General features: G+C 54.3%; 1 long non-coding RNA gene across 1 annotated transcript; it reads left to right on the top strand.

Moving 5' to 3' along the window:
* Positions 1-2,330: 2,330 nt before the first annotated feature.
* Positions 2,331-5,685, top strand: LOC116648858. Its single transcript, XR_004302574.1, has 3 exons — positions 2,331-2,562; positions 2,719-2,917; positions 5,600-5,685. It is a non-coding gene; the product is annotated as an uncharacterized LOC116648858 (long non-coding RNA).
* The last annotated feature ends 13,988 nt before the right edge of the window (positions 5,686-19,673 follow it).

Here is a 19,673-nt window from a genome sequence, read left to right as displayed (position 1 = left end):
GGGCGCGGGGCGCCGGCCGGGGAGGGGCCGCGGCGGGGGCTCTCGGGCCGGCCGGGGGGCTGGCGCTCGGCGGCCCCCACCCCCGGCGCGGGCTGCGGCGGAGGGCGGGGCGCGGCGCGGGGAGCGGAGCCGAGAGCGGGAGCGCAGGGAGGCTCTTTGTTCTGTAATCCCAGTAAGATTGCCAGCCATTCGCCCCGGCCCTAATCCCAGCCCCGCGCAACACCACCCTCCATTGGCTGCCATTTACATACGGGATTAGCCCGCCCGACCCGCCCCGCGCCCCGGCCTGGGCACCGCGGGGGGAGCGCCGCGCCCCCCGCCCCGCCCCCGGCGCCCCGAGCGCGCGCCGCCCCAGCGCCCGCCGCCAGGGGGGCCTGCGGGAGGGGCGCCCGCGGCCTCGGCGCCCCCTGGCTGCCCGGCGACGCCCCTCCGCCTCCCCAGCGCCCTGTCGGGGGCGGATTAGGAAACCGGGGCGCGGAGGGGGGGGGAAGGGGGGTGCCGGGCGCGGGGTCAAGGTCACTCGGCGGGCGCGGGGAGGCACCCGGGAGCAGAGGCCAGCGCCTGGGCGCGGGCGCGGCGGCGGCTGGAGAACTGAAGTCGGCTGGCGGGTCACTCCCACCTTGCCCAGGTTAGCTTCCGGTGGCTGGTCCAGGTACCTCTTTCAGCCTTTGTCCCCGGGGGTGTGAAGGAAGGCAGTGGTATGCCCAAGGTCGCAGCAGATCCAACCGGAGGCTCCAAGGCCCGTCTTGTCTGGGCAGCCCTCCTTCTGGTCCCCGGACTCGGGCTTTTGCCGCCCGCTTCCCCTACCATACCAGCCGTCCTATGGAACCAAGGAGCACACTTCCCATCCTGTCCAGAGCCATGCATCTTAATTCAGCACAAGGAGTGCTGCCCCGAGTCCTGTGCTAGGCCCTTGCTATGCTGGGCACTCCTGGGAGGGACAGAAGCCAGGCAGGCCCCAACCCCACGGAGCTCCTGGCCTAGATGGAGAGAGCCAAATAGAGATTGAGAATCTTCCAGATCCCAGCAAAGCCCACGAGGTCTTTGCCCAGCCTCCTGCGACCCTGCTGGGCACAGAGCGGGCACTTGGCAAAGGATCAACTTGGCCGACCAGCTCTAGCCCACAAGTCCATCAGACAGAACTCCTCCTGGGCAGGGCAGGTCCACAGTGCACAGCCCAAAGCCAAGCCCAGAGGGGCCCCGGGTGCCCACTGAATGCCTTGCCCACAGCGTTGGCCAGAGGAGTGGGGACTGAGAATGAGGCCACGATGCCTCCATCCCGCACTGCCCTTTACCTTCTTGGGGGTATCTCCCTATCCCCGCCATCACCAGGAGGCCTGGAGACACCTTGACACCCTGTTGTGTGGCCCCCCCTTAGACCCACATCCCCACCTGCCCTCTGCTGGCCCAGGTGTGGCAACATCACCGAGGGGAAGAGCTAAGACCTAGAGACTGTGTGGGTACAAATCCTGGCTCTTCCTCTTAGCACCAGGTGACCTTGGGCAAGACACTTCACCTCCCTGCACCTCCATTCCCCCCTTTTTTGCAGCCTCTCAGTAAACTGAAGTGTGGCCCCATGGTGGATGACAGTGATGATGGGCACTCTTTTTTAAGCATCACTAAGGCTTGGGGGTGTCTTGTGTTGGCCTCCTTTTACGATGAAGGGAAGTGACTTGCTTAGGGACATACAGCATGTGCATGGCGTGACTGGCTCTGTCTCGGTAGCCCTGGTTCATCCCACTAGCCTACGGTCCCTCCATCCCACCTGCAGCAGCCCATGAGGTGTTGGAGGTAAGGCGTGGCCTCCGTGGGCCCAGCTGGGGCACGCCGGTCCCCGGAAGGGCTGGCTGGTTGGGCTGTTGGTTTCTAGGGAGAATGCTTTCCAGACCCCAAGTCCTGGAGCAGAGAACCAGAAGCCTCTACAGCCCAGGGCCACCACCCCCTCCTTCCCCGGGGAGCTGAGCCCTGGCTGGGGAGGGAGCACCAGTGTGTGCTCAGTACTGCCCTCTGCAGGCAGAATCCAGAGCAGCAATAATGCGAGTGGAGTTCTGGGGGTCCGCACTCTCTTCCAGGCTCCGGGCTGCTCTTCTAGTCCAGAACAGCCAGCGTGAGCCCCACCTTGCCCAGGCAGACTGGGGGCAGTGTGGTACAGCAGAAGGCCTTGGTTAAGGCCCTGCATGTCTAGGTCTCTCGCTCCACTATGTGTGACATCCAGGCTTCACGTTCGCTAACTGTGTCTTCTGGGCCGAGTCGATTGACCTCTCTGGGCCTGAGCTTCCTCATCCATAATATGGAGACAAGATAGTCCTTTCTCTGTACGATGGCTATGAGGACTGAAGGACATACGACACGGGAAGAATGCTTGGGGTAGAGACTGGTGCGTGCACATTTGCACTGGCCATACCTCATCTTTCCTCAGGCCTGGCCGCATCCCCCGTACTGCACAGACCTGGAAACAGGCTCCACTCACTGCCTTCCCCTTATCAACCTCGAAGCCATAGGACTCCCTCCATCACAAAGCCTCTTCCATGCTTGTCATCTTCCCGAGGACCCTCCCAGCAGGTGGGCCTGTCAATCCCCATTTCCCAGATGGGGATGCAAGATGCCAGGGCATTTGTGGAAGTGAGCATGTCCCCGGGGTGTCCTGTATCCCCGTCCATCCAGGGACTCCCTGTCAGGAGCTGGTCTATCCCTCCTGACCCAGTTCATGTGCTCCAGGGTCTCCGACCAGCAGACGGACAGCAGGGAGAGCTGCCCACAGGGACTCAGCCCCCGTGCCCCAGTCCTGGGTCCCTGACCTCCTGCGTGCATCATTTCCTTTCCCAAGATTCTGGACCACTTCTCCTGGCTCCTTGGAGATTAAGACTCCGGGGGATCAGGGAACAGATAGAGGGACAGCCCCGCTGCCCCCAACAAGGTAACCCTTAGCATGGGGCAAGCCTCTGGGGAGCCTGGGACTATGCTATCCTAGCCATGACCACGGGGGCCAAAGGTGAGGACAGTGAACCCAAGCACTTTCATCTTACAGGTAAGCAGCCCGCATTACAGAGAGGGAAGGACCGGCTCACAGCAGCCCCGCGGTGGGTGTCGGGGGGTGGACCTCAGGACTCCCGATCCCCAACCTGCCACTCCTTTGTACCATCTCCATGGGTTTCCTTGGCTTTTCAGGAAATAATTTTCTCTGATAATTAGTATTCATCCTTTAAAAATAAGACTTGAACAGCTTCTGGAACCAGCTACTCCCTTTTCTCTTCAGAGGATATCTCCTGCTCCATCATGGAAATCAAAGGGAAAATAAGATTCAGTGTATGGAAATAGGCTTTGAAGGCAGAGGGCAGGGTCCACACAACAAGGGCGGACAAGACGGGTGTAGACTCAGGAGCCTAGCTGGGGCGCTCAGGCAATATGGGGGCCACAAAGCACCCGAGAGTAGGTGATGGGCTTGCTCGGGGGTGGGGGTGTGGGGGTGGCTCCTGAGTCTGTGACCCAGCTCCCCCCTCCCCCCTCCCCACCCACAGACGGGCCATCCCCCAGGCCACCAGCAACTCCTTTCATTCCCAAATCTGTCCATGGCTGCTAAGGACAAAACTCATTTCTTTCACTGGGGTGTCTGATCAGCAGAGGAACCTCTTAGAGTCCTCCCAGCCTTCTGGACCCAACAAAATAAAGCCCTCGCTTTGGGATTTCAGGCCAGCCAAGGCCGGAAGCTAGGTCTGCCACCGGGGCATGGGCAGACCTTCGGCCTCAGCCCCCCAGGCCCCAGGGTTTGGCCCTGTCGAGTAGTCTGGCCAACAGAGATAGGATGTGGGCCACAAATGCGTGCCACAGAGGAAATTTTAAATTTCCTAGTAGCTGCATTGAAAAAAAAAAAGTGGGGGCGCCTGGGTGGCTCAGTTGTTAGGCGTCTGCCTTCGGCTCAGGTCATGATCCCGGGGTATCCACCTGAGCTGAGGCCATGCCCCTGGCCCCATGGGGAATGGCAAACCCACTGGACAGCCCCCTCCAGCCTCCATAAATTAAAAAAAAAAATCTTTAAAAAAGATTTTATTTATTTATCTGACAGAGAGAGACACAGCGAGAGAGGGAACACAAGCAGGGGGAGCGGGAGAAGGAGAAGCAGGCTTCCCACGGAGCAGGGAGCCCGATGCGGGGCTCGATCCCAGGACCCCGGGATCATGACCTGAGCCGAAGGCAGACGCCTAATGACTGAGCCACCCAGGCGCCCCAATAAAATCTTTAAAAAATAATAATAATAATTTTAAAAAGTGAAGAAGAAACAGGTGAAATTAATTTCAACAATAAATGTTATTCAATGCAGCCTTGTAGTCGATGTATGCAGTCCAAATGGTATGCATTTCAACAGGTAATAATATCTTGAAAAATGGAGATGTTTTATAGGTCTTTGCCTTAGACGAAGTCTTTGCTATCCAGTGTCTGTATTACCCTTAGAACACCTCTCAGTTCGGCCGGGACAGACTTTCATACATGGCTAGTGGCTAAGGGTCATGTGAGAGGTCAGCTCACTGCTGACTTTGGGGAGCCCGGGGCTCAGTTTCCTCATCTTGTGTGCTTGTTAAAGGCCCAGGCCCAGGCCCTTCCCGGAGATGTGTTGGCTTAGACCCTGGAGGGCTGGGAGGGAGGCCTGGGACTTGGCCCTACAGAACACAGTCCCTAGCTCTTCTGATACACACTCAAGTTGAGGGAGTGCCGTTCAAGCACTGGTATCTGTGATTTGACCAAACCCAGCCACGCAGGATTGGCCCACTGCCTCGCCCCTTGTGCCACAATGCTGGTTGCCCTGTCCCTGAGATGGGAGGGCCCAGGGTCCACACCAAAGTACCATGTCTGTCCTGGGTATCACGCAGACCCAGCGCCGGAACCTGGGGCTCTGGGCCAGCCGCGGTGGCGTATCAGGAGTGAGCCAGAGGGGTATCCACCTGAGCTGAGGCCATGCCCCTGGCCCCATGGGGAATGGCGAACCCACTGGACAGCCCCCTCTGGCCTCCATGCCACAGGCCCACTGGGCCAGGGCCTCAGCGCTTCCTAAAATATTTCTCTCCTGCCCTGGGATTTTCTGGGATCCCAGGGCCCTGTTGCAGCCCCTCATCTGCAGCGGAAGAGTCCCCCTTTACCCCTACCAGCCTGCCATACCCCCTCCCCCGCCCCCGCAAGGAGGGATCTGCCCAGGTCTTGGAGTCAGAGCTTTGCTTTTGCATCATGGAAGGAAAGCCGGCCTTTGCACGGTGTCCTGAACCCAGTGCCCTGCCTGCCCCCCGCCAGGCCAGCCCCTCATCCTCTTGGTCTCAGCCCTCCCCACCTCACTGGCCTGAGCAAGGCTCCCAGAGCCCTTAGGCACTCGTGAGTACTGGCTGGTTGATTTTACATTGGGTGGGTGATGATTTGATCCCCGTTTGACTCACCCATTATCCTCACCCTCCTCCACGTCCCTGGCACCCAGGCTAGCGCACAGAACAAACGTTTGCGGAATGAAGGAATGAATGAACGGACACGGGCCTCCTCTGTCTGCTGCCAGCTGCGTTGCTGATCTCCGTTTTCTCTCTCTCTGTTTCCCTCCGTCTGTCGGTCGCCGCCTTTGCAGGGAGCTCTCTTGAGCAGGACCCCTTGCTCTGTGCGCCTCCCTGCCTCGAGCCTCCTCTCTGGTGCCTCCTCCTCTGACTCTCCTCCGCTGGAATCTGTCAAGAACAGAGAGAGGCATGTAATTGAGTCGGGGCCGTCTCCATGGCTGCAGCCGTGGAGTAACTGAAAGATCAATTTGGAAAGACTAGCTCGGTAATAATTGCGCCTTAATAGTTTCTGTGAGGCAGAGTGGGGCTTGGTGCACGGTGGTCAGGACAACCCCAGGACCCTGGCAGGAAAAGGCCACCCGGAGGCCCTCAGGAGCCCTGGGCCAGGCTCTGGAGGGGACTTGGCCTTGGCCAGAAACAGGAGGGGAGTGGAAGCCGGGGGGGGGGGGGGGGGGGGGGGGGGAGCGGGTCTCACCCCTCACACACACACGCCTCCCAGAGGTGGCCCTGCCCCCTGCTCCTACCCTCTGTGGCCCGCTCCTGTTTATAATTTATGCTTATGATCGGAATTATCAGCAATAATGATAACATGATTATAATTGCTGAGCTGCCGGGCTCAATTGCAGCGCTGTTGGTAAATATTATGATAGAGAGTAGCGTGGGGTCACTGCCTCCCAGAGCTTGAGGGATGGGGTGGGGGATGGGAGTGCCAGGAGGGGTGGCGTGGTCCCTCCCCCGCCCCGGCCAAGCCCACCCACCCTCTCCAGAGAAGTCGCTCACCCATTCACCCAACAACCCTCCCTGCTGAAATCTAACTGAAATCACTCCTGCTTTAGGCTCAGCCGCAAGCACTTAGAAGCCTGGGGGGTGTGGGGGATACCATCTGTCGCCCCACCAACAGAGGGCACTCCAAGGTTGTGGCATGACTTCCACCTGGGAGGTGAGGTGGCCCGAGGATGGTCCTTCCACACCCAAGCTGGTGTGACTGGTGACTCAGTCCCACAGGAACTCAGAGGTGGCCTGGGGGTCTTGGCGGGGGGGCTAAGGGGCAGGGCACAGAGTTCCTGGGGGACAGGGGACATTTCTAGCACCCAGAGGCCTTCCTTTCTGCTCAGGAGAAGTGAGTCTAGAGCCCGGGGTAGGAACAGGGATGACAGCCTGCCTCAGACGTAAAAAATGGCCCCTTCGAGAGAGCCCACCAAGATAACCCAGGGACAGGGGTGAGAGGTGGCCTGGCTGCATCCCTGTGGAACCAGGCCCTCCCTCGGCCTGCGCCCTCCAGCCTCAGTCCCTGCTCTGGTCCGTGTCAACGTGCTCAAGTGCACGTCCAGGAAGGGCTGGTGGCGCTGAGAGCTAGTTGAAGGCTGTGAGCAAGAACAGCAATGCCCAAGGGGAAGGCCGAGGTGGCAAGGACAGGACAGCATCCATGGGCCGCCCGTGGCGAGGAGAGGCTCAGCACCCCCATCGGTAGCTGGGGGCTCTGAGGCGCAGAGAGTCCCCCCCAAGCTCACAGAGTCGCAAGTGGCAGGGCGACATCTGCCCCGGGCCCACGGGTGGCGACTTCTGGGACAGGACTGAGCCTACGGGCCCCCCAGCCCCTGACTTGCTGCATTATTCATAAGCCCGACATTCCCCCAGGGGTAAACATTCAGGAGAAGCGTTTCAAATCCACTTTCCTGCTCTGGAAAATAAATCAGCAGAGAATGCCCGCGCACTTGGAGGCGGTGGGCCGGGCTCAGCGGAGCCCTGGGAACACTCATAGATGGCCTATTTCTGTCCCCTCAACCGGGGCCCCTGAATGGCAGGCCCGAGACCCACAAGGTGGGCCAGCCGAGTGCGGGCCAGACTGCAGCCCCCATCTGTCCCCTTGGGACCAACCGCCAATTCACCACCGAGGCCTTGCCTGCAGGGTCCCCCGAGGCTGCCGTCCGGGACCCCTTGAGATCTCAGAAGGGAAGTGTCCTTCAGGTGACAGGGTGGGGACTGTTTGCTCCCCTAGGAGACTCTTCACTCCAGCGCAGGGAGTCAGGAGTTGCCGCGTGACCACAGGCAAGTCTCTTCCCCTCTCTGGGCTTCTGCTTTTTCATTTTTAAATGAGAGGAGTTCTCTAACATCCTAATGAATTCCCCTCAGCTTCATCCTAAATGGTGGCCATCTGAGCCAGAACCAAAGAGAACCAAGCAATCAAGAGAAAGAGGCTGTTCAGCCTAGTGGTTAAGAGTGCAAGTTCCAGGGCGCCTGGGTGGCTCAGTCGTTAAGCGGCTGCCTTCGGCTCAGGTCATGATCCCAGAGTCCTGGGATCGAGTCCCACATCGGGCTCTCTGCTCAGCGGTAAGCCTGCTTCTCCCTCTCCCACTCCCCCTGATTGTGTTCCTGCTCTCACTGTCTCTGTCAAATAAATAAATAAAATCTTTAAAAAAAAATCTTAAAAAAAGAGTGCAAGTTCCAGAGGCGTGGTGGGCGGCTCAGTCGGTTGAGCGTCTGCCTTCGGCCCAGGTCATTGTCCCCAGGGTCCTGGGATCGAACCCCATACGGGGCTCCCCGCTCAGCGGGGAATCTGTTTCTCCCTCTCCCTCTGACCCTCCCCCTCCGCTTGTTCTCTCTCTCTCTCTCTCATTCAAATAAATAAATAAAATCTTTATTAAAAAAATAAAGGAATAAAGAGAACCGCACAAGACGCACTTCTCTTCCTGCCTGGCCGCTGAATAGTTCACACCCAGGGCCCGGACCAGCTCTGTAATTGCAGAATGAAAACAGGGTGCACATTGTTCAAAAAAGCAGGAAAAAATGTGTCTTTAAAGGTATTGAAATAAACTTTTTTCTTTCTTCCACCGTCTTCCAACAGATGCCGGTTTCTTAACAATTTGCTACTTAATGTCGTTCTAAGTAACGAAAAATTAAAATTTTTAAAATGGCATCTTGCTCTCTTACCTTTACCATTCTTCTTTATATTGCTCAAGGCCAGTTGTTTTAAGTTTTTATTTATTTAAGTCATCTCTGCACCCAACGTCGGGCTCGAACTCATGACACTGAGATCAAGAGTTGTATGCTCTTCCAACTGAGCAGGCCGGGTGCCCCCGAATGCCAGTTTTAAACAAAGCTATGAGAGCATTTGACCTCTATGTGGAATCACCGAATTTACACAGTTTATATCATGCCGCGTACGAGAGCATGCATGAAACACCGCGGGGTTAGTCCCAGACCACCGCAATAAAGCGAGCATTGCAATGGAGTGAGTATCTCAATAAAGCAAGTCAAATGATTTTTTTGGTTTCCTGGTGCATAGAAAAGTTACCTTTATGCTATACTGTAGTCTATTAAGTGCAATCGCGTTATGTCTCAACAAACTGGGCATACCTTAATTTTAGAATACTTTATTGCTAAAAAATGCTAAGCATCGTCTGAGCCATCAGTGACTCATAATCACCGACCACAGATCATTGTGACAAATATAATACAATGAAAACGTTTGAAATATTGTGAGAATGACCAAAATGTGACGCAGAGACACGAGGTGAGCAAATGTTGGAAAAAAACGGTGCCAATAGGCATGCTCGATGCTGGGCCTGCCACAAACCTCCAATTTGTAAAAAACACAGTATCTGCGAAGTGCAACAAAATGAGGTATTGTGTTCTTTCTCCAACAGTGGAGAAAGTCATCACCTCCAGCTGCTCTCGCTGAGTAATGGGCCCAAACTTCTGCTGCAGCTGCCCCCCCAGCTCTTCATCCCCCCCAGAAACCAGAGACCTGCCCTCCCACACCTGCTGCTCCTGAGCTGTGCAACCTTGAGTAGGCACCTCCCCTCTCTGAGCCTCACTTTCCCTGGGGTGATGGCGGCGGTCAGCTTGCCGTCAGCCAGGTCAGGGAAGCCGTGGTCGTTCTATCTGGTCCACCTCTGTCACACTGGAGACATTTGAGGGAACTCTCGGTGTTCACGGCCACCCAGCCTGGCCCCCTTCTTGGGGTGGGGGATGTTCATGCCAAAGTGCATGGGTTTCCTACCCAGTTGGAGTTTCTGCTGACACAGCTGTATTTCCAGCACCGGCATTGTGCTCGTATTTGGGTCAGACCTATTTTAACTCCGCTGGGACCAGAGCTGAGCTGAGATGGCCTTCCGGGGCTGACACAGAGAAGTACTGGTGGGTTCAGCCTAGCTGGGTTGCTGAGGGCCCGGGGGGTGAGGGGGCAGCAGAGGGAGGAGGAGGGAGGTGTGAAGGGGGGCAGCAAGGGGCAGAGAGCCTTGACCCCCAAATCCCGGCCCGTCTGGGGCCCCTTCACCCTCTCCCTTCCTGGGAGACCCCTGACACACACTTAGCTGGTGAGGAGGGGAGGGAGCCCTGGATGGAGTCTCAGGGGACATGGTTTACGTCCACCAATGTGCTGGTGTGGACTGCCTCGATTTCCCCACCTGTGTGATGACAGGCTGCTTTGGTGATGCTAACCAACATGTCCAGGTTCTTGTATCCCTACGGTTAAGAGGGGCCCTGACTTGGGGTGCCTGGGTGGCTCAGTCGGTTAAGTGTCTGACCTCCACTCGGGTCATGATCTCAGGGTCCCGGGATCGAGTCCCGCATCAGGATCGCGCTCAGCAGGGAGCCTGCTTCTCCCTCTGCCTGCCGCTCCCCCTGCTTGTGCTCTCTCTCTCTCTCTCAAATAAATAAATAAAACCTTAAAAAAAAAAAAAAAAAAAGAGGATGCCTGACTGGTGTCCTGGTATAGCCGCCCATTACCTGTGTGACTCTTGTCAAGTTACAAAACCTCTCTGTGCCTGACTGTCCCTGCTGCAAAATGGGGATAAAAATAGGAGCAATCTCATGAGGCTGTTGGGAGTGAGGTGACAGATGGTACGTGAGAAGGGGCAGGTGGCCCCCGCCTGGCACGCGGTAACCGCTCGGCAGGAGGTAACCGGTGGTGGTGGCCACGTTGCTTCCCGACTGGTCGTCCAGCCAAGGTGCCCCTCACCTCCCACCCCTCCTCAGCCCCGGCCCGAGCCACGGAGACCCGGGGCTCATTGACATTCCGACCACCGGGATCCTTACCCGGCCTGAGCAAACCTAACCCGCGTCTATCTATCGCCAGATCTGGTAATTAATACCCTTGACGGTTTTTATTGGAATGAAGCAGGGCCTGCACATGACTTGCTTTTTAATTAATAACCAGTCTCTCTCCCCACTCTCCTCCCCTCCCCCTGCTGTCCTTGAGGACAGGCTGGGGTGAGGGGCCGGGAGTCACCCAGGCCAGTTCAGCCAGCTTCGGAGGGAGGGGTGAATGGCGGAGCACAGGGAGGTAGCCCTGTGGCCGTTCCCCTGCATACACCCCGAACATTCTCTGTGCCGGACGGAAGAGCTGGCTGCAGGCGGGGCCGGGCCCAGGGGATGCCCCCGACCTGGCCTCCGATCTTGGGGAGCTTGTAGCCCAGGGTGGCCAGACCCACAGGCACATCAACGCCAAGAGCAGGTGCTGGAGCAGTGTCTGAGGAGCAGAGCCAGAAACAACCAGCTCCGCCCAGAGGCACCGGGAGGGTGGTTTTGAGCGGGAGCTGCAAAGATGACGTAGTTCTCCTGGGTGGAGAAGAGGGGACACCGCTGTCCCAGGCAGCAGGAGCGGTCTGGGCAAACGCTCAGATCAGGGTGAGGTGGGATCCCTGGTGAGCACTAGGAATGGGGGAGCGGGGGTGGGGGGCGGCGAGGGACCAGGCACAGCAGGCCTTGAGCGCAGGACTGAGACTTTACCCTGGGGGTAATGGGCAGCCACAGCAGGTTATACACAGAGGAGTGACAGGGTCAGATCTGATGTGTAGAACCATCGCCTGGGTGTCCACTGTGTGAAAGGGACTGGGGAGGTCCCGAGATGTTGACACCAGGTCCAGGCTGAGGCTCTAAGGCCTGGCCACCACACCAGGGGCCCAGCAGTCTGGACCTTCTCAGCCACGGTGCCTGGCAGCCTCGCTCCAACCCCAAACTTACCTCCTCACTCCTGCTATTTTTAATGTAGCCACCTCCTTGAGATTCAAATGAGCATCTCCAATCTGGGCTCCTTTGCATAATTCCTCTCAATTAACATTTCCAAGGTGCCAAAGAAGATAGCACACACACAGCCCCAAGTGGGGACCCCGTCACTCTGGAGGGACCCGGCTTCCCGGGAGAGAAGCAAACTCCCGTTGTTCTAAAAGCTGAGCCTCAGACAGAGACTGAAATGCAAGTGCGCCTGTAGGGGCTCTTGCCTTCTCTGGGTCTCAGTTTCCCCATCTGTGAAATGAGGGGCCAGGTGGTGTGATCCCTCCTGGCTCCGAAACCACACATATAGTCTCCTTTCCTCCTGGCAAACGTGTGAGGGTAATGAGGATGATGAACCCATTTAACAGATGAGGAAAAGGAGATGAGAGAAAAGGAGGGATTTGCCTGTGGCCACTCAAGGGCTTCAGTGGTGGAATTACACCCGGTGCTTTCATCTTACCGAGTAGGGTCTCCTGCGCACGATGGGCTCCCCGGGTATTTGGGGAGATCACACCCTCACGGGAAAACATGTAAGCAAAAGCGAGGCGGGTGAGCCAGGGCCATGGTCTCTGAGGGCTGAGGCAGCCAGGAAACCTTTCCTTTCGTTCTCTGGGTCTCAGCTCCAACTTGCCTCCTCCAAGAAGTCTTCCCAGATCTCTGGCCCCTTTGAGCTACTTTATCCCTGTTGTCACCTGAAGCTTTCAGGTGGTCCTCTTCTCTCAGGATGAGCTGGTCTCCTCACCAGACCATGGCTTCACAGAGGACAGGGATGGAGTCCCCTTCTTTCCTGGCCTGGCCTGGACAATCAGGACCGGCCGATCCTGAATGCTTGCATTTCCAGCACATGGCAGGACACTCCACGCGCAATGGACATGTGAATGAGCTACGCTCCCGGATGGCTGGGACCATGCTGTCTCCTCTTTTTTGGCCAACACCTCCTACTCCAGGATTTCCCTGTGCTGGGCTGAGCTTCCGGTTGGTGCTCGATAAGGCGTTTGAGGATTTAGGTCAATTTACTTCTCATCTGCAAACTGAGAATCCTTGGGCATTTTATGGAGCACCTGCTAGGTATATGGTGCAGTGGCAGACCCTGGGCCCCACAGAGGAAGCAGATCTGCCCACCCCTGTCTTCCCAGACCCGGCACACCTGGGAGTAAATACCAGGTAATTAGAGAGAGAAAGAGAGAGGAGGACAGAGAGAGAGACAGAAAAAAGAGAGAGACACTAACGGCTGAACTGGACATAAATGGTGGGAGAGGAACGGGAGACCCTTGACCCCTGAGGGGCTGGAGGTGGTGACCCAGCCCCCCATTGCCCCCCTCAGTGGGACGATCCTGAGGCATATGGGCCCCAGCTTTCAGAGGGCCCCTAGCAAGACTGAACCTCTGAACTCACCTGCTCACTAATGCATTCTTTACCTGCTTTCCTCCCTGTCCTCACAGACATCCCACGGTCACCTCCCAACTACTCGCCCCCATATCCTTAGGAAATCCAAGTGAAGACAGCCAGAATTCCTCTTTCTCTGAGATCGACTCTGCCGGGAAGGAGAAGAGGCATTTTGGACGAGGTGGGAGAAATAGACTAAGGTGGATCAGCAGAAGCCACGGGGACGAGGGGGGGTCCACAGCTGTAAAGGTTGAGACACCCCAGAAGTAAGGATCTGTAGAAAATCCTTCCATTTATTCAGTTGTCTGGACTGCACCTCATTCCAAAGAGGATTGGAGCCCACTTTTACCCACACATACATAACTCTCATGGTAGTTGGGGTCACCCTGTGTCTTATGAAGTGACGTCCCATTGCAGGAGCTTGGTCCTTAAAGTCACAGCTTCAGCCTCCCTCTGCCCGGACAAAAGCCATCCTCTGGTCTCTGTTGGGTGCAGGAGAGTAAGTTTCATGTACTGGGTTTTTATCTTTTTCTTATTGATGTGTAGGAATTCTTTATATATGATAGACCACAACTTTGTGTCAGTTATGCGCTCTGCAAATCTTTTCCCAAACTAAGATTTATCTTTCATTTTGTTTAAATGTGTTATTTATTAGAAGTTTTAGATTTTTAATTTAGTCACACTTGTCAGTATTTCTCTTTAATGCGTGCTGCATTTTGTTTTAGAAAAACTTTCTATGGCCAATTTCTGTTGGTGGCCTCCAATACCCATTCTACTCTTCTTCCTTTGTAACAGAATTTCAGGTTTTAGCTAAATGTATTGCCAATCCAGCTAAAAGATTACATTTCCTAGTCTCCTTTCCAGCTGGGTGTGACCATTATACTGACATCTAGCCAATGAAATGTGACTGAAAATGTTTTGTGGGACTTGTAGAACATGTCCCTTCCTTACCTTCCTCATTCTGCCATCCAGAAGGCAGATGTGGGCCCCTGGCTGGCTTAGTCGGTAGAGCAGGTGACTCTTGATCTCAGGGTGGTGAGTTCAAGCCCCATGTTGGGCGTGGAGCCTACGTAATAATAAATAAATAAATGGAAAAAATTTAAAAGGCAAACGTAATGGTTGGAGTTCCAGCAGTCATTTTGAATGTTGAGGTAATCTCAATATGGAAGCAACATGCTGAGGATGGCAAGACGTAGGGTTAAAAGCTTCATTCTTTTTTTTTTTTTTAGAGAGAGAGAGAGTGAGTGCATAGGAAAAGGATAAAGGGAGAGGGAGAGAGAGAATCAAGCCCACATGGGGCTCAGTCCCACGACCCTGAGATCATGACCTGAGCCAAAATCAAGTCAGAAGCTTAACTGACTGAACCACCCAGGCGCCCCAGAAGCCTCCTTCTTGATATTACTGTGAAGCAGTCACATTTCTGGTTTTATTTTGTTTTGTTTTATTGCCTACCCCTAGCGTGATTATACCTGAGAAAGAGATGATCATAAATATGAGAGTTTACTATGGCTCTGGGTTTTTCTAATCGCATACACTTCCCTATCCTACATTCTCTTTTAAAAGTTTACGACTTTACTTTTCCCACATAGTTCTTGAATTCATGGGGAGCCGGGTTTTGCTTATGTGGGAGGTGGAAATCTAATTTTATTCTTTTTCCATATGGACAGCTAATTGTCCTAGCATCGTTTATTAAATAGTCCAAAACAAAATATAAGGTGTTTTGGAAGAAATTTAGTACAAGTTGCCCCAGACTTTATAGATAACATTGTAAAATTAATGTAAATTTTAAAAACAGATAAATGGAAAGTCATACCATGCTCACGGATAGAAAGATAATTCCTGGGGTGCCTGGGTGGCTCGGTTGGTTAAGCATCTGACTCTTGATCTCAGCTCAGGTCTTGATCTCAGGGTCGTGAGATCGAGCCCTGTGTTGGGCTCTGTGCTGGGTGTGGAGTCTACTTAAAAAAAAAAAAGAAGAAGAAGAAGAGATAATTCCTTCCAGAATTAATTTATAAATTCAATGCCATCCTACTCAAATCCTGATGTGGGTTCTTCAAGTTATATATGCAAAGATAAAATAAAACAAAAACAAGCTAGGAAGTTAGGGGAAATAGCACAGGAAAATAAGATGCTGGCCAGAGGTGAGGGCTCATGAGTTTGTCAGAGGCAGGGGCCACACATTTCCCTTCGAAATTTTTGGCAACAAATACACAGGGAGACACAATCCATTTTTATCTAAAGGATAAAAAAGAAAAGGCACTTCGTTACCAGGTAAACACAATTGTTCGTGGAAGCGGTGGAGGGACTGGAGGGTACCAGCTAAGGGGCACAGGGGTTTCTTTTGGGGGGTAATGAAAATGTTCTAAAACCTAGAGATGACGGTCGCCCAACTTCGTGAATATACGAAACACCATCGAATTGCGCACTTTAAGTGGGTGAGTTGTATGGCATGCGAATTCTATCTCAAGAAAGCTGTTAAAAAAAATGAAAGGGGAACAAAGAAGAACTCACAGTAAGGCATCCTAGATGTGTGGGTGTAAGCCATGTGGCTCGCTGGCAAACCCTCGGGGATAAACTGGCTCTAAACCAGACCTCAGGAACTCAGTGGGGTGATTTGCTGAAATGAGTCGTTACCTAAAAGTCTGTAAAAGGCTGGAGCGTTTCCAAGCGCTGTGACCCCGGATGGAGTGTCTGATGGAGATAATGAAGGGGCAGGCCAGATCTGGTTCAGGCCCTGCTTGTTGCAGAATGCTTCCTTTTTTGTTAAAAAAAAAAATTTTTTTTTTTTTAATTGAGGTATTACATCCAGGAAAAGTATATAAATCATCTGTGTGCAGCATATTGGATTTTATAAACTGAACACTTCCATGTGACCAGCACCCAAGTGAAGAAATAGAACATGCCAGGCCCCCAGAAGTCTCCTTAGACCTCCTGCTAGTCATTACCTTGGAGGGAGACGACCCTGACTTTGATTACTGTTGTCTGTTTTATTCCTTATCCACATGGAACTCTCCAGTATGTGCTGTTTTATCTGACATCTTTCATTTTATTTTGTGTATTGATTTTTAAGATTTTATTTATTTATTTGACACAGAGAGAGAGACAGCGAGAGAGGGAACACAAGCAGGAGGAGTGTGAGAGGGAGAAGCAGGCCTCCCACTGAGCAGGGAGCCCGATGTGGGGCTCCATCCCAGGACCCTGGGATCATGACCTGAGCTGAAGGCAGATGTTTAACGGACTGAATCACCCAGGCGCCCTGTGGCATCTTTCATTTTAATGGAGCAGTGCTTTTAAAAGAAAAAAACCTGTCACCCAGTTACTTAAAAAAAAAAAAAAGAAAGAAAGAAAAGAAAATGGAGAAAAAAGCCAGTCTATTACTTTTCTGTTCTTTTTTTTTTTTTTTTTTAAGATTTTATTTATTTGACAGAGAGAGACAGAGTGAGAGAGGGAACACAAGCAGGGGGAGTGGGAGAGGGAGAAGCAGGCTTCCCGCGGAGCGGGGAGCCCGATGTGGGGCTCGATCCCAGGACCCTGGGACCATGACCTGAGCCGAAGGCAGACGCCTAACGACTGAGCCACCCAGGCGCCCCTACTTTTCTGTTCTTTATAGCTGGGGGTGAGGGGTGGGAAGGAGGTGAGACAAGCCTGAAGGATGGACATTCTAGGGCATCCTCGGGACAGTGCAGAAAGTGCTGGGGAGGGGTGTCCCAATGTCACGCCTGAGCCCTGGGCCCGCATGCGAACCAATGTAGGTGACCCCAAAGATGATCCCCGTTCGGGATAGACTCTACAGGAATCCAGTGCTCCTTGACCCTCACCTGTTGGGACGATCCTTGCACGTATTTCTGCAGGGGACGATGTGAACAGTGCCCCCTGGAGTTGTGCAATATGGTGGCCCAGGTGTCACCCTGTCTTCTGGAGAGCAGGACTGGACCATCTAGGAAATCGGTGTGTCAGGGTGGCCCGACAGAAAGCTGGGCCAGGGGCGGGCCCGGCGTTGACCCTTTCCTGTCCTGCCCTCCCTCATGCCATATATCAGCACTCCAGCATCCGGTCCGACCAGTGTCCCACCAGAGGGTGGCGGCACGGGCAGGACGTCCTGCCCGGCATTCCCTCCAGGTTGGTGGCACGCTCGTGGCAGACTCTGCCCTGACTCCAAAGGTGTGGGTGTCAAGAGACCACAGATTCCAAGACATGCAGGTCTTTAAACAAAGCCCAGGTGGCATGAGGTTCTAGGTAACCCTGTGCTTGGGGGCCAGATGCGCAGAGGGTCCACTGAGCCTCTTGGAATGAGGTTTTCGGGGTAAAAGCAGTTGTGAAAGGCGAGGAGATTCATGGGGCAGCCTGAGGGGCACCGGCAGGGACAGTGAGGGGGATGAGTGAGGGCCCCCCCCCACCTCCTGGAGGGCACTGGGAGCCAGGGAAGCAGAGGGTGAGAGTCTGGACCCAGCCACATGGCCTGGGATTGCCATGCCTCCCGCCACTCACTACCCGCATGACCTTGAGCAAATGTTCACCCTCCTTGGGTCTCATCTGCTCAGCTGTAAAAGGGGATTGAGGACAACCCTAGAACCCTTATTGCATGGGGGTTGTGAGAACCTAACGGCTGGATGATTAAAGAGAAGGAATCAAGGAGAGGAATGAGCATTTTAAACTGAGAAAAATCAAAAGCCAGCAAAGACTTACCATGGATATATATATTTTTTTTTTAAGTATCGAGAAAAATTTCAGGTGAAAAGAACTAAAAGACCGGGCCCAACACGGTGGTGATTGTAAAATAGAAATGTGGGAGCTAAATTTCATCAAAGTCAAAATCAGCAAATATGAAGTTAAAATTTAAAACCAGGAAGTTGGGCTGAAAATTTACCGTGAACAAGAGACAGAAGTTAAGAGGTTTAAAATAAAGGGAAAATAAAGTGACAAAGTGAATGTGATTTAAGGTGGAAGATCAAAGCCTGGAGTCTGAGATTAAAAGATTAAACATGTGAGCATTAAGTTGTAAGAATTTAAGAAGATCCAGACAACCACCCACGGGACGAACAGAGATTTTCCAGAGGACAAGACCGTGAATGAACCAACACCGAGAATGAAGACACTGATGTTTATCTTCTAAACAAGATGTGCACTTTATTTTTTATTTATTTATTTGGAGGGGGCAGAAGGAGAGGGAGAGAGAATCCCAAGCAGGTACCACCCCAGCGCGGGGCCTGACTTGGGGCTCCATCTCAGGACCCTGAGATCATAACCTGAGCTGAAATCGAGAGTTGGACACTTAATCGACTGAGCCACCCAGGCGTCGCCTGACAACTATTTATTGAGCACCTACTATGTTCCAGGCACTGGGCTAAGAGTTAGGGACGTGCATGAGCTCATTGTGGGGGCCTGCCCCTGGAGAGAGACAGGTATTAGACAAGTTCCCTCTGAGGATGTCCCTTCAGACTATGGTGTGAGCATGAGGGGGTGGAGGGAAGGCAGGGGGAGGAAAGGTGTGTGTGTGTGTGTGTGTGTGGTCACTTGGAATGACTCCTCTGAGGGTGTGGGGTCTGAGCCAGGATCTAAGAGCCGAGCTGAGAGAGCGGGGGAGGATCCCCTACGGGGGACATGAAGGACAGAAAGTGATGAACATACTCAAGTCCAGAGATGCACACCTGGTGAGGGGCAAATGAAAATGCTCCTGGTAAATTTCAGGCTCCAGGTCTCCGGGAAATCGGAGGCAAATTTGTCTGTGTGGGTCAGAGGGCGGGTGGCCACTGCAGGGGAGAGGGAGGCTGTTAGGGGCATCTAAACGGGTGTTGGGGCAGCCCTGGAGACAGCAGGTCCTTCCCTCTGCTGGTTCGCTTGAGGGAAAGGGCAGAAAGCTTTGCTCACAGTTCCAGAGAAGATGCTAGAACTAAGTTTCCTGGTTATTTGCCCCACCCCACGTTGCCCCTCAAGTTGACTCTGGACCCCAAACTTCAGTCTTAAGACATTTTCCAGCCACTCATGGGGAGTAGGAGAGGGACCAGGGTGAGCGCCCAGAGCTGGGGTTGGCGGGGGCGGGGGGGGGGGTTGGGGTGACAGAGCGTAGGGCAGAGACTCCAGGCTCAGGAGGCAGCTCTGTGGAGAGGGGCAGAGCCTGGAGTCAGGACAGCAAATCAGCCCGGGGTCCTGCAGGGGCAGGGCGCAGAGGGGAGGGGGGCTGGGGGGAAGGAGGTGGGGGTGTTGGAGAGCAGCGTGATGGGAGGAGGGAGACTTTAAGTCCTGGCCTGTTGCGGTCCTGGTGATAGAATGAACATCCTCTCTCTATTGTCCCTATTATGGACACTCATAAAGAGGCCAGAACCACACCTGGGAGGCCACAGGGGGCAGAGAATTTTAGGGCCAGTTGCTGAGACATCTGGGTCCCCATTTGGTTCTGGCTTGTGATCCTGGCCCCGGGGCCTTCTGTGCTCTGGACCTCCGTGGCCCCTCCCAGCCGCAGACGGGGCTTGGGAGGGCCGAGGCTGACACCTGGTGGCGAGCAGGCAGCATCACAGGTGAGAGAGCCAGAACCGGCTTGCACAAAGCGGTGGCATGGGGGAGTCCCACTTTCTGGGAGAGGGCGGGTTTCGATCTCCAAACAGAGCCAGGGGTGCAGGTTTCACCTGTCCTCCAGCTTTCTCCCAAATTCCCTCAGGAGGAGAAGGCCAGGGCCTCCAGACCTACCTGGATGGTCTGATCAATGTCTCCCCAGGCAGGCAGAGCAAAGAGGGGGGTGGGACCAGAGAAGCCCCCCGTTCTTGAGAC

The sequence above is a fragment of the Phoca vitulina genome, unplaced genomic scaffold (genome assembly GCF_004348235.1).
Source record: "Phoca vitulina isolate PV1807 unplaced genomic scaffold, GSC_HSeal_1.0 scaffold45, whole genome shotgun sequence".
NCBI lineage: Eukaryota > Metazoa > Chordata > Mammalia > Carnivora > Phocidae > Phoca > Phoca vitulina.
This window is presented reverse-complemented; position numbering and strand designations above follow the sequence as displayed.